The sequence below is a fragment of the Rutidosis leptorrhynchoides genome, chromosome 4 (assembly GCF_046630445.1).
Source record: "Rutidosis leptorrhynchoides isolate AG116_Rl617_1_P2 chromosome 4, CSIRO_AGI_Rlap_v1, whole genome shotgun sequence".
Taxonomy (NCBI): Eukaryota; Viridiplantae; Streptophyta; class Magnoliopsida; order Asterales; family Asteraceae; genus Rutidosis; species Rutidosis leptorrhynchoides.
Window position 1 is genome coordinate 539,771,507 of NC_092336.1, and position 11,266 is coordinate 539,782,772.

Below are 11,266 nucleotides of genomic sequence, written 5' to 3' on the forward strand. Positions count from 1 at the left end.
AAAATATACGCCCCTCTTTTGGGTAAAGTAATTTCGGGTATTTTACCTAGTTTTACTCCTGAAGAATTTTTGAAATATTTTGGATTGATTGATTAAAGATATTTATACCTTAAGAATAAACGGTAAATTTCGCAGTGATGTAATAAATTTTTGTATGATATCAATAATTTCGGTTTCGCATACCTAATTTTATTGAATATCAATTTAATACTTTATAGCGAACGATTCAGCGTTTATTATCAAAAGGTTAAAAGCAATAAAATAAAAAATAAAATTGTACATACTTACCTGTGAGATAGAATTCTCAGAGACCTGCTTTAGCCGACTCATAGGAGAGTCGTGTGATTTGGTTTTCCATAGCTACATAAGCGTAACCTCGATTCTTCAATAACTTTTCTTCTAAACATATGAACGGTCCTTCTCTGCATAGAGTAACAAATTCGGTATATGAATATGTTTGATTGTTCGAACATTTACCTTCGTGTGACCATTTTCCGCATTTATGACATCTTTCAAGGTGTCGTGCTCTTCTTTTTGTTGCGGATTTTGATTTTCCTTTACCAAAATGTATCTTATGATGATTCTTCCTGAGTTCTTTCCTTACTTCGTCCATTTTGCCTCTTATGAATGATACCAGTTCACTCGGAAAGATGTTATTATTACGTTTAGTAATCATAGCGTGTAGTAGTAGACCATGGTTCAGATCAAAGGAATTCTTCATCTCGTGAAACCTAAAAGAAATAAAAATTAAGAATGGAAGGAGAAGACTAGTTCTTTAGGGTCTGCTAGAGAAAGACCATTCGGATTCCATTCTCGGAAACTACCGAGAACAGAATATCTAACTCTAACAGAAATACATATTACCCTTAACAGATTCGAATCTTCCCACACTTAGTTAGCTGTGGTGTCAAAATTGTGATTAACTTCATCTTCAACTTCCATTGGATTATCTATGTAATGTTTAACTCTGTGACCATTAACCTTAAATTCAATCCCATTTGAATTTATCAATTCTACTGTTCCATATGGGAAAACTCTTTTGACTATGAATGGTCCAGACCATCTTGATTTCAATTTCCAAGAAATAGCTTGAATCGTGAATTGAAAAGAAGAACTATGTCTCCTTCTTTAAATTCTTTTGAACTTCTGATTCTTTTATCATGCCATTTCTTCGTTCTTTCTTTATAGATTAAAGAATTTTCATATGCTTCATGTCTTAACTCTTCTAATTCATTTAATTGACTTAATCGTAGACGTCCGGCTTCATGCAAATCAAGATTACATGTCTTCAAAGCCCAAAATGCTTTGTGCTCAATTTCTACTGGAAGATGACATGCTTTTCTGTAAACGAGTTAAAAAGGTGTGGTTCCAATTGGAGTTTTGTAGGCTGTTCGAAAAGCCCAAAGTGTATCCTCCAATTTCATGGACCATTCCTTCAAATTTGATCCTACGGTTTTCTCTAGAATACGTTTTAATGCTCGGTTGGTATTTTCAACTTGTCCATTTGTTTATGGATGATAAGCGGTTGAGATTTTATGAGTTACTCCATATCTTTTGAGAACTTTCTCAAGTTGATTATTACAAAAATGAGTACCCCGATCACTTATTAAAGCTTTCGGTGTTCCGAACCTAGCAAAAAGACATTTTAAGAAATTGACTACAACTCGTGCATCGTTAGTTGGGAGAGCTTGTGCTTCCGCCCATTTAGATACATAATCAATGGCAACGAGAATGTAGAGATTATTATGAGATTTTAGAAATTGACCCATAAAGTCAATACCCCAAACGTCAAATACTTCACATACTTGAATGACATTTTGTGGCATTTCATCACGTTGACTTATTTTTCCGGCCCTTTGACAAGCATCACAGGATTTACAAAGAAGGTGTGCGTCTTTGAAAATTGTAGGCCAATAGAATCCAGCGTCGTAAACTTTTCTTGCTGTGAGTTGAGGCCCATAATGCCCTCCTGTTGGTCCTGTGTGACAATGGTTTAAGATTTGACTAGCTTCATCTCCGAATACACATCGACGTATTATTCCATTGGGACAACTTTTAAACAAATTTGGATCTTCTCAAAAATAGTGTTTTATATCACTAAAGAATTTCTTTCGTTTTTGGTACGACAACCCTTTTTCAAGGAATCCACATACTAAGTAGTTTGCATAGTCTGCAAACCATGGTATTTCATTATAATCTATCTTCAATAGATATTCATCAGGAAAGTTATCTTGTATGGCCGATTCATTTAGAACTTCTAATTCAGGATTTTCAAGGCGAGAAAGATGATCAGCGGCGAGATTTTCTACTCCCTTTTTGTCTCGAATTTCAATATCGAACTCTTGTAAGAGTAAGATCCAACGGATTAATCGTGGTTTGGCATCTTGTTTTGAAAATATGTATCTAAGAGCAAAATGGTCGGTATAGACCACCGTTTTTGCTAGAACGAGTTATGAACGAAATTTGTCAAAAGCAAAGACAATAGCAAGGAGTTCTTTTTCAGTAGTTGTGTAATTCGTTTGTGCTCCTTGTAACGTCTTACTAGCGTAATAAATAGGTTGAAATTGTTTTTCAATCCTTTGTCTTAAAACGGCTCCCATTGCAAAATCACTTGCATCGCACAAAAGTTCAAATGGTAGATTCCAATTTGAAGTTATCATGATCGGCTCATTAGTGAGTTTTTCTTTAAGAATATTAAAAGATTTGATGCATTCATCCGAAAAGATGAATGGAGCATCCTTTTCAAGGAGTTTATTCATAGGAGTGGCAATTTTAGAAAAATCTTTTATGAAACGTCGGTAAAAACCGGCATGCCCTAGAAAACTCCTAACTCCTCTAACATTGGTGGGATGTGGAAGTTTAGCAATTACATCTACTTTAGCTCTATCTACTTCAATTCCTTCTGATAGTGCTCCAAATGAACATATATTTAGTAGCAATATCCTCCCAATATGTAAATTATTTAGTTGTAATTGTCCTATTTTAAGTTGTAATCGTTTATATTAAATAAGTGCGAAGACAAAAGGCGAAAACGACGATTTGAAGACGCAAATGACCAAAAAGCTCAAATGTACAAGATACAATCCAAGTGGTTCAATTTATTGATGAAAAACGTCTAAAATGACAAAAGTACAAGTTGCGGAACGCAAAGTACAAGATATTAAATTATACAAAAAGACGTTCGAAAATTCAGAACCGGGACATGAGTCAACTATCAACGCGCGACGCAACGGTGCAAAAATTACAAGTCAACTATGCACATAAATAAAATATAATATATAAATAATTCTTAAAAATTATATATATATTATATTATTATTTAATAACGTCGACAAGCAAGGCTCCAAAATTGTGTGAGCTGGATTTTCAAACTCCACGACTCGCGGAGTTTGCAGGCTTAAAACTCCACGACTCGCGGAGCTGCAAAAATCCGAAATGCCTATAAAAGGCCATGCATTCTGCCGAGTTTAAAAATATAAATAATAATAATAATACTCTGTAATAAATAAATAAATAAATATATATAGAATATATATAGTATAGGGTAGTTTTATATTAGATTAGTTCGGGTTATGTAAAGGTTATTTTACGGGTTTTGAAGTCGAAATTCTGTCCGTGTAACACTACGCGATAAATACTCAATGTAAGTTATGTTCTCCTTTTTAAATTAATGTCTCGTACTTAAGTTATTATTATGCTTATTTGAGCCAAAGTAATCATGATGTTGGACTAAATATTAAAGACGGGGTAATTGGGCTTTGTACCATAATTGGGGTTTGGACAAAAGAACGACACTTGTGGAAATTAGACTATGGGCTATTAATGGGCTTTATATTTGTTTAACTAAATGATAGTTTGTTAATTTTAATATAAAGATTTACAATTGGATGTCCCTATAAATAACCATATACACTCGATCGGACACGATGGGCGGGGTATTTATATGTACGAATAATCGTTCATTTAACCGGACACGGGAATGGATTAATAGTCACTAGAATTATTAAAACAGGGGTGAAATTATATACAAGGACACTTGGCATAATTGATAACAAAGTATTAAAACCTTGGGTTATACGCAGTCGACATCCTGGTGTAATTATTAAACAAAGTATTAAAACCTTGTTACAGTTTAAGTCCCCAATTAGTTGGAATATTTGACTTCGGGTATAAGGATAATTTGACGAGGACACTCGCACTTTAAATTTATGACCGATGGACTGTTATGGACAAAAACCAGACTGACATATTAAATAATCTAGGACAAAGGACAATTAACCCATGGGAATAAACTAAAAATCAACACGTCAAACATCATGATTACGGAAGTTTAAATAAGCATAATATATTTTATTTTATATTTTCTCGTACTTTTATTTATTGTCATTTTAATTATTGTTATTTATTTTATATTGTTAGTTAAATATCGTCATTTACTTTACGCTTCGCTTAAAATATAAATCGACAAACCGGTCATTAAACGGTAAAAACCCCCTTTTATATATTATTATATATATATATATATATATATATATATATATATATTTATATATTTTTGTACAAATATAATTATATAAAAATATAGTGTAACCGTCTCCCTATGGAACGAACCGGACTTACTAAAAACTATACTACTCTACGATTAGGTACACTGCCTATAGTGTTGTAGCAAGGTTTAGGTATATCCCATCTGTAAATAAATAAATAACTTGTGTAAAAATGTATCGTATTTAATAGTTTTTCCTAGTAAAATATAAACTATTTCGTACCCCCACGCTACGACATCACCTTCCTTTGAAATTTTATGACCAAGAACGATGCCTTCTTTAACCATGAAATGGCATTTCTCCCAATTAAGAACTAGATTTGATTGTTCGCATCTAATAAGCATTCGTTCAAGATTAACTAGACATGATTCAAAAGTATCACCGAAGACTTAAAAGTCATCCATGAAAACTTCCATGCATTCTTCTATCATGTCATGAAAAATCGCCATCATGCACCTTTGAAAGATTGCAGGGGCGTTGCAAAGTCCAAATGGCATGCGTTTATAAGCAAAAGTACCATAAGAGCACGTGGACGTGGTTTTCTCTTGGTCCTCAGGTGCTATTGGAATTTGAAAATATCCGAAAAAACCGTCAAGAAAACAATAGTAACTGTTCCCAGCCAACCTTTCCAACATTTGATCAATGAAAGGTAAGGGAAAGTGATCTTTTCTGGTGGCGTCATTTAATTTTCTATAATCAATACAAACACGCCATCCTGTTACAGTCCTAGTAGGAATAAGCTCATTTTTTTCATTTGTGATGACAGTCATGCCACCTTTCTTAGGTACGCATTGAACTGGGCTTACCCATGGACTATCAGAGATTGGATAAATTAAACGTGCATCTAGTAGTTTAATAATTTCTTTCTTAACAACATCTTGCATATTAGGATTTAGTCTTCGTTGGTGTTGCACATACGTTTTATGACCTTCTTCCATAAGGATTTTATGTGTGCAATACGAAGGATTTATGCCTTTAATATCATGAATCTTCCATGCAATAGCTGGTTTATGAGCTTTTAACACAGAAATGAGTCGAGATTTTTCATTTTCCGTAAGAGAAGATGATATTATTACAGGTAATTCAGATTCACCATGTAAATAAGCGTATTCCAAATGGTTTGGAAGTGGCTTTAACTCTAATGTCGGTGGTTCTTCTATCGATGATTTTATCGATATCTGTCTTTCTCTTTTAGCATTTGAAGTTCTTCTATTGTTGGTTCGTATTCGTTAGCCATAAGTGCGGCTAACATTTTAGCTTCATCAATTGGTTCAGTTCCTTCTCCTAAAGAACATTCTCCTGTTCCTTGTAATTCTGGAAATTCTTCTAACAATTCTGCATGTGAATCTATAGTTTGAATATAATAACATGTATCATCTGCAGATTGCGGTTGTTGCATGGCTCTATCAACAGAAAAGGTAACACTCTCGTCCTCTATACTTAGGGTTAGTTTCTTACCGAACACGTCTATTATTGCTTTAGCCGTGTTTAAGAATGGTCTTCCTAATATGAGAGGAACTTGAGAATCTTCCTCCATGTCCAGAATAACAAAGTCTACTGGAAATACTAAAGTACCAACTTTAACTAGCATGTTCTTCATTATCCCTCTAGGATATTTTACTGATCGATCGGCTAGTTGTATGCTTATTCGTGTTGGTTTTAATTCTCCAAGGTCTAGTTTAGCGTATAATGAATATGGAATTAAATTTATACTAGCACCTAAGTCTGCCAATGCTTCTATTGAACTTAGACTACCCAGAAAACATGGAATTGTGAAACTTCCTGGATCTGAGAGTTTTTCTGGTAGCTTATTCAACAGCACTGCAAAACAATTAGCATTCATTGTAACAGCCGAGAGTTCTTCCATTTTCTTTCTATTTGTGATTAGATCTTTCAAGAATTTGGCATACCTAGGCATTCCTGAAATCACATCAATGAAAGGAAGATTGACATTTATTTGTTTAAACATATCCAGGAATTTGGATTACTCGACTTCAAGTCTTTCTTTTCTCATTTTACTTGGGTAATGAAGTGATGGTTGGTATGGTTTAACATAAGGTTCAGCCTTAACTGTATTCTCTTCATTAACCTTTTCAACTACCGGTTCTGATTCCTTCTCTTGCTCAGATTGTGGTTCTTGTGGAGTAGGAATAGAGTCATCAGAAATTTCAGGTATTTCAGGTGGTTTAAGTGTAATACCACTTCTTATGGTAATGGCTTTAGCTGTTTCATTTCGGAGGTTAGCATTTGTATCGCTAGGTAGACTTCCCGATTTTCTTTCACCTATCAACCTTGCTAGGTTGCTTACTTCTTGTTCCAGATTTTGAATAGAATCTTGTTGATTTCTAAATGGTTGAGCATTTTGTTCATTAGTTTGTTTCTGAGATGTGAAAAACTGCATTTGAGATTCAACTAGCTTCGACATCATATCTTCTAAATTTGGATTTTTATCATCTGTTTGTGGTGGTTTATTTGGAAAAATAGGTCTTTGCTGATTGTAAGTATTATTGGATACTTGATGATTGTTAGGACCTTATTGATTGTTGTATGAAACATTTCAGTTATAATTCTGATTTTGATTGTAGATTGGTCTTGGCAGTTGATAATTATTCTGATAATTATTTACAGACCTTTGGTTCATGTATGAAACATTCTCTCTTTGTTCCATTGTTTGTTCAATACTGAGACAATCTTTTGTCAAATGTGGTCCTCCACACTGTTCACAACTAATTCGTATTGCGTGAATATCCTTAGTCATCTTTTCCATTCGTCTCTCGAAAGCATCTAACTTTGCAGAAATGGAATCAAAGTCATGGCTAGAATCGGCTCTAGCCGCTTTAGATGATCTAACGATATCTTTTTCTTGGTGCCACTCATGTGAGTGGGAAGCAGTGTTATCAATAATTTTGAAAGCTTCAGTTGCGGTTTTCTTCATAATGGAACCACCAGCTGCTATGTCGATGTGTTTTCTTGTAGTGATGTCGCATCCTTGATAGAATATTTGTACTATTTGATAGGTGTCTAAACCATGTTGAGGACATCCTCTCAACAACTTTCCAAATCTTGTCCATGCCTCATATAATGTTTCATTTGACTTTTGCATGAATGTAACAATTTCTCCTTGAAGTCTCACGGCTTTAGATGCCGAAAAGAATTGTTTAAGAAGTTTTTCAACTAAAACATCCCATGTATCAATCGCCCCTTCAGGTAATGATTCTAACCAGTCTTTGGCTTCTCCCTTTAAAGTCCAGGGAAATAATATGAGATAGATCTGTTCATCCTCCACTTCTCGGATATTAAATAGTGTACAGATCCTATTAATGGTTCGAAGATGTTCGTTTGGATCTTCCTTCGGCGCACCACTAAATTGGCATTGATTTGTTACCATGTGTAGGATTTGTCATTTGATTTCATAATCTGGTGCATTAATGTCTGGTTGAGTAATTGCGTGACCTTGGCCAGTGTGTTTAGCTCTCATTCGGTCTTCCATACTTAGAGGTTCCAGATTTTCCATGATTAAAATTGTTGAATTTGAATCACTAGAGGATTCTGATTTAATGGTTTCTTCCTCGACAATCTCTGGATGAGTGATTTGTGGTTCAGGAGGAATGATTAGTGGTTCAGGATCTCTGAATTGTCCCCGAATATCCTCCGGATTCTCAATTGTGAGGTCGGGTTCAAAAAATGGATTATTGAAAATTTGAATTGGAGTACTTGATCGACTAGATGACGATTCTAAAGAAAAATCAACGGCGACAATATTGGCTAGATGTCTTGATCGAGTTACAGGTGGTGAACGTATGAAAGGTGGTGAACGTTTTGCTCGGTGCATTCACTGAATATCCTATTAGTTATAAAAGACAACAATTATTAAAGTTATCAAATTAATAGACTTTTCTGATTTTGCCCACGTTTCGAATAGCCAATAGATGCAGCAGGTAGCCAGGACCCTTTAAATCGGAAGCCCACAACTCGCCACTAACAAATCCAACTATTACTACGAACCAGAAAATTTTGGATGTCTATCAATTTAACCGCTTAAAATAATTTTTCGTCAAAGTTTTAAAGAAAATAAAGAAAATTCTATGTCCTAAAAACTAGAACGTCGAGAAATAAGAAAGAAAAAGAGTGCGTCGGAAAACGTCGAAAAATAAGCGTTGAAAAATAATAAGAAAGTAGCACGTCGAAACTTAAAATTCTAAAAACTAAATATTAAAAGTTGCGTCTAAAGGTATTAAAGCTTAAAGGAATTCTATATCCAAAACGACAATAACTTAATTAGGCACTAAAATCTATTAAATACTAAGGCGATAAGCGACGTCGTAGAATTCTAAAGCGCCTAAATCTTAATCTAAAGAAATAGCACTTAAGGGATTTTACGGCAAAGCCTAAAAATCTAGAAATAAAAATAAACTACGGCAAAATACTAAACTTAAAACTAATTACGAACGATAAATATACAATTTATGAATAAACGATAAAAATATACAAAATATAAAAATAAACTTAAAGTTATAAAAATACAATTTTTATAAAAATATTATTTTTATATTATATTTTATAAAAGTATTAATTTATATAAATAATAATAATATTAAAACTTAATATTACTAATTATAAACTAATATTAATAACTAATTAAATATTTAAACCCTAATTAGATTATTAATTAATAATAATAATTAATAATACGTAACCCTAATTCTGTTGTCTAAGGTTTCAGACCTGTCCAATCAGCTCATGCGATCGCATGAGCTGAGTGTTTTAATACCATGCGGTCGCATGGCTTCGGGTACCAGGCCAATTGTTTGGGCTGCTACAGTTAGGCCCGATTACTTTTACTTATTTTTTTTTAATTTAATTTTCTGTTTTTAATTTATAAAAAAAATAATATCTAATAAAAACTTATATAAAAAAAATTACTTATTAATCTTAATTTTTAACAAACGAAAAATAAAAATATAAACTTTTTAATTTAAATACTTAAGAATATAGAAATAACTATTTTTTTTTATGTTTTTATATTTTTAAATTAATATAATTTTTTTACAAAAATAGATTAAAAACTTAATATTTTTTCTATAGCGTTTCGCTCGTTTCCCCGGCAGCGGCGCTAAAAATACTTGATGTTATGCGAGGTGTATACGAAATATTTATTTTTTTTACTACGAAATACTATTAAATACGATACAATTTTACACAAATTATTTATTTATTTATAGAGTGGATATACCTAAACCTTGCTATAACACTTATAGGCAGTGTACCTAATCGTAGAGTAGTGTAGTTTTTAGTAAGTCTGGTTCGTTCCGCAGGGAGCTAGCCAAGTTTAACGCTATATTTTTAAACTATATTTATATATATATATATATATATATATATATATATATATATATATATATATATATATATATATATATATATATATAAGTATTATTATTATAAAAAGGGGGTTTTTACCGTTTAATGACCGGTTTGTCGATTTTATGTCTTAAATCGCAATTAAAACCTAATGTAAAATACTAAATATAAATACAACTTAATTTAAAGTGTAAAGTAAATGACGATAAATAAAAGTACGATAATTAAAAGTACGATAATTAAAGTGCAATAAATAAAATGACAATAAATAAAAGTGCGATGAGATATAAAATAAAGGAATTATGCTTATTTAAACTTCCGTAATCATGATGTTTGACGTGTTGATTTTAATTTATTACCATGGGTTAATTGTCCTTTGTCCTGGATTATTCAATATGTCCATACGGTTTTTGTCCATAACAGTCCATCAGTCATAAATATAAAGTGCGAGTGTCCTCGTCAAATTATCCTTATATCTGAAGTAAAATATTCCAACTAATTGGGGACTTAAACTGTAATAAGGTTTAATACATTGTTAATGATTACACCAGGTTATCGACTATGTGCAATCCAAGGTTTTAATACTTTATTATCAATTACACCAAGTGTCCTTGTATGTAATCCACCTCTATTTTAATGAGTCCATTGACTATTAATCCATCCCCGTGTCCGGTTAAATGAACGATTATTAGTACTTATAAATATCCCGCTCATCGTGTCCGATCGAGTGTATGTGGTTATTTATAGGTACGTCCAATTGTCAATCTTTATATTAAATTAACAAACTATCATTCAATTAAACAAATATAAAGCCCATTAATAGCCCATAGTCTAATTTCCACAAGTGTCGGTCTTTTGTCCAAACCCCAATTATGGTACAAAGCCCAATAACCCCGTCTTTAATATTTAGTCCAACATCATGATTACTTCGGTTTAAATAAGCATAATAATAACTTAGCTACGAGACATTAATTTAGAAAGGTTGAACATAACTTACAATGAGTATTAATCGCATAGTGTTACACAGACAGAATTTCGACTTACAAACTTAAAACATTCGCCACTATAACCTTATTACTATTAACTTAAAATTAAAATTAAAATTAAAATTAAAATATAAATATATGTTGAGAGTATGAAGTAGAAAAGGGGTACTCAAACTCGGCAGAAAACGTTCCAATTTATAGGACATGGGCAGCTACAGTGTTCCATGCGACCGCATAGATTTAACACTACCTGGCCATGTGATCGCATGGCCACCTGGGACAGCTCACATACTTTTGTTTTCTTATTTGCCGATGTTTTATTTAATAATATATAATATAATATATATATAATTTTATATAATTATATATATA

At 32.6% G+C, this 11,266-nt stretch overlaps 1 non-coding gene across 1 annotated transcript; it reads left to right on the top strand.

Moving 5' to 3' along the window:
- Window positions 1-7,570: 7,570 nt before the first annotated feature.
- Window positions 7,571-7,677, top strand: LOC139845724 (small nucleolar RNA R71). Its single transcript, XR_011758485.1, has one exon. It is a non-coding gene; the product is annotated as a small nucleolar RNA R71 (small nucleolar RNA).
- Window positions 7,678-11,266: the final 3,589 nt, after the last annotated feature.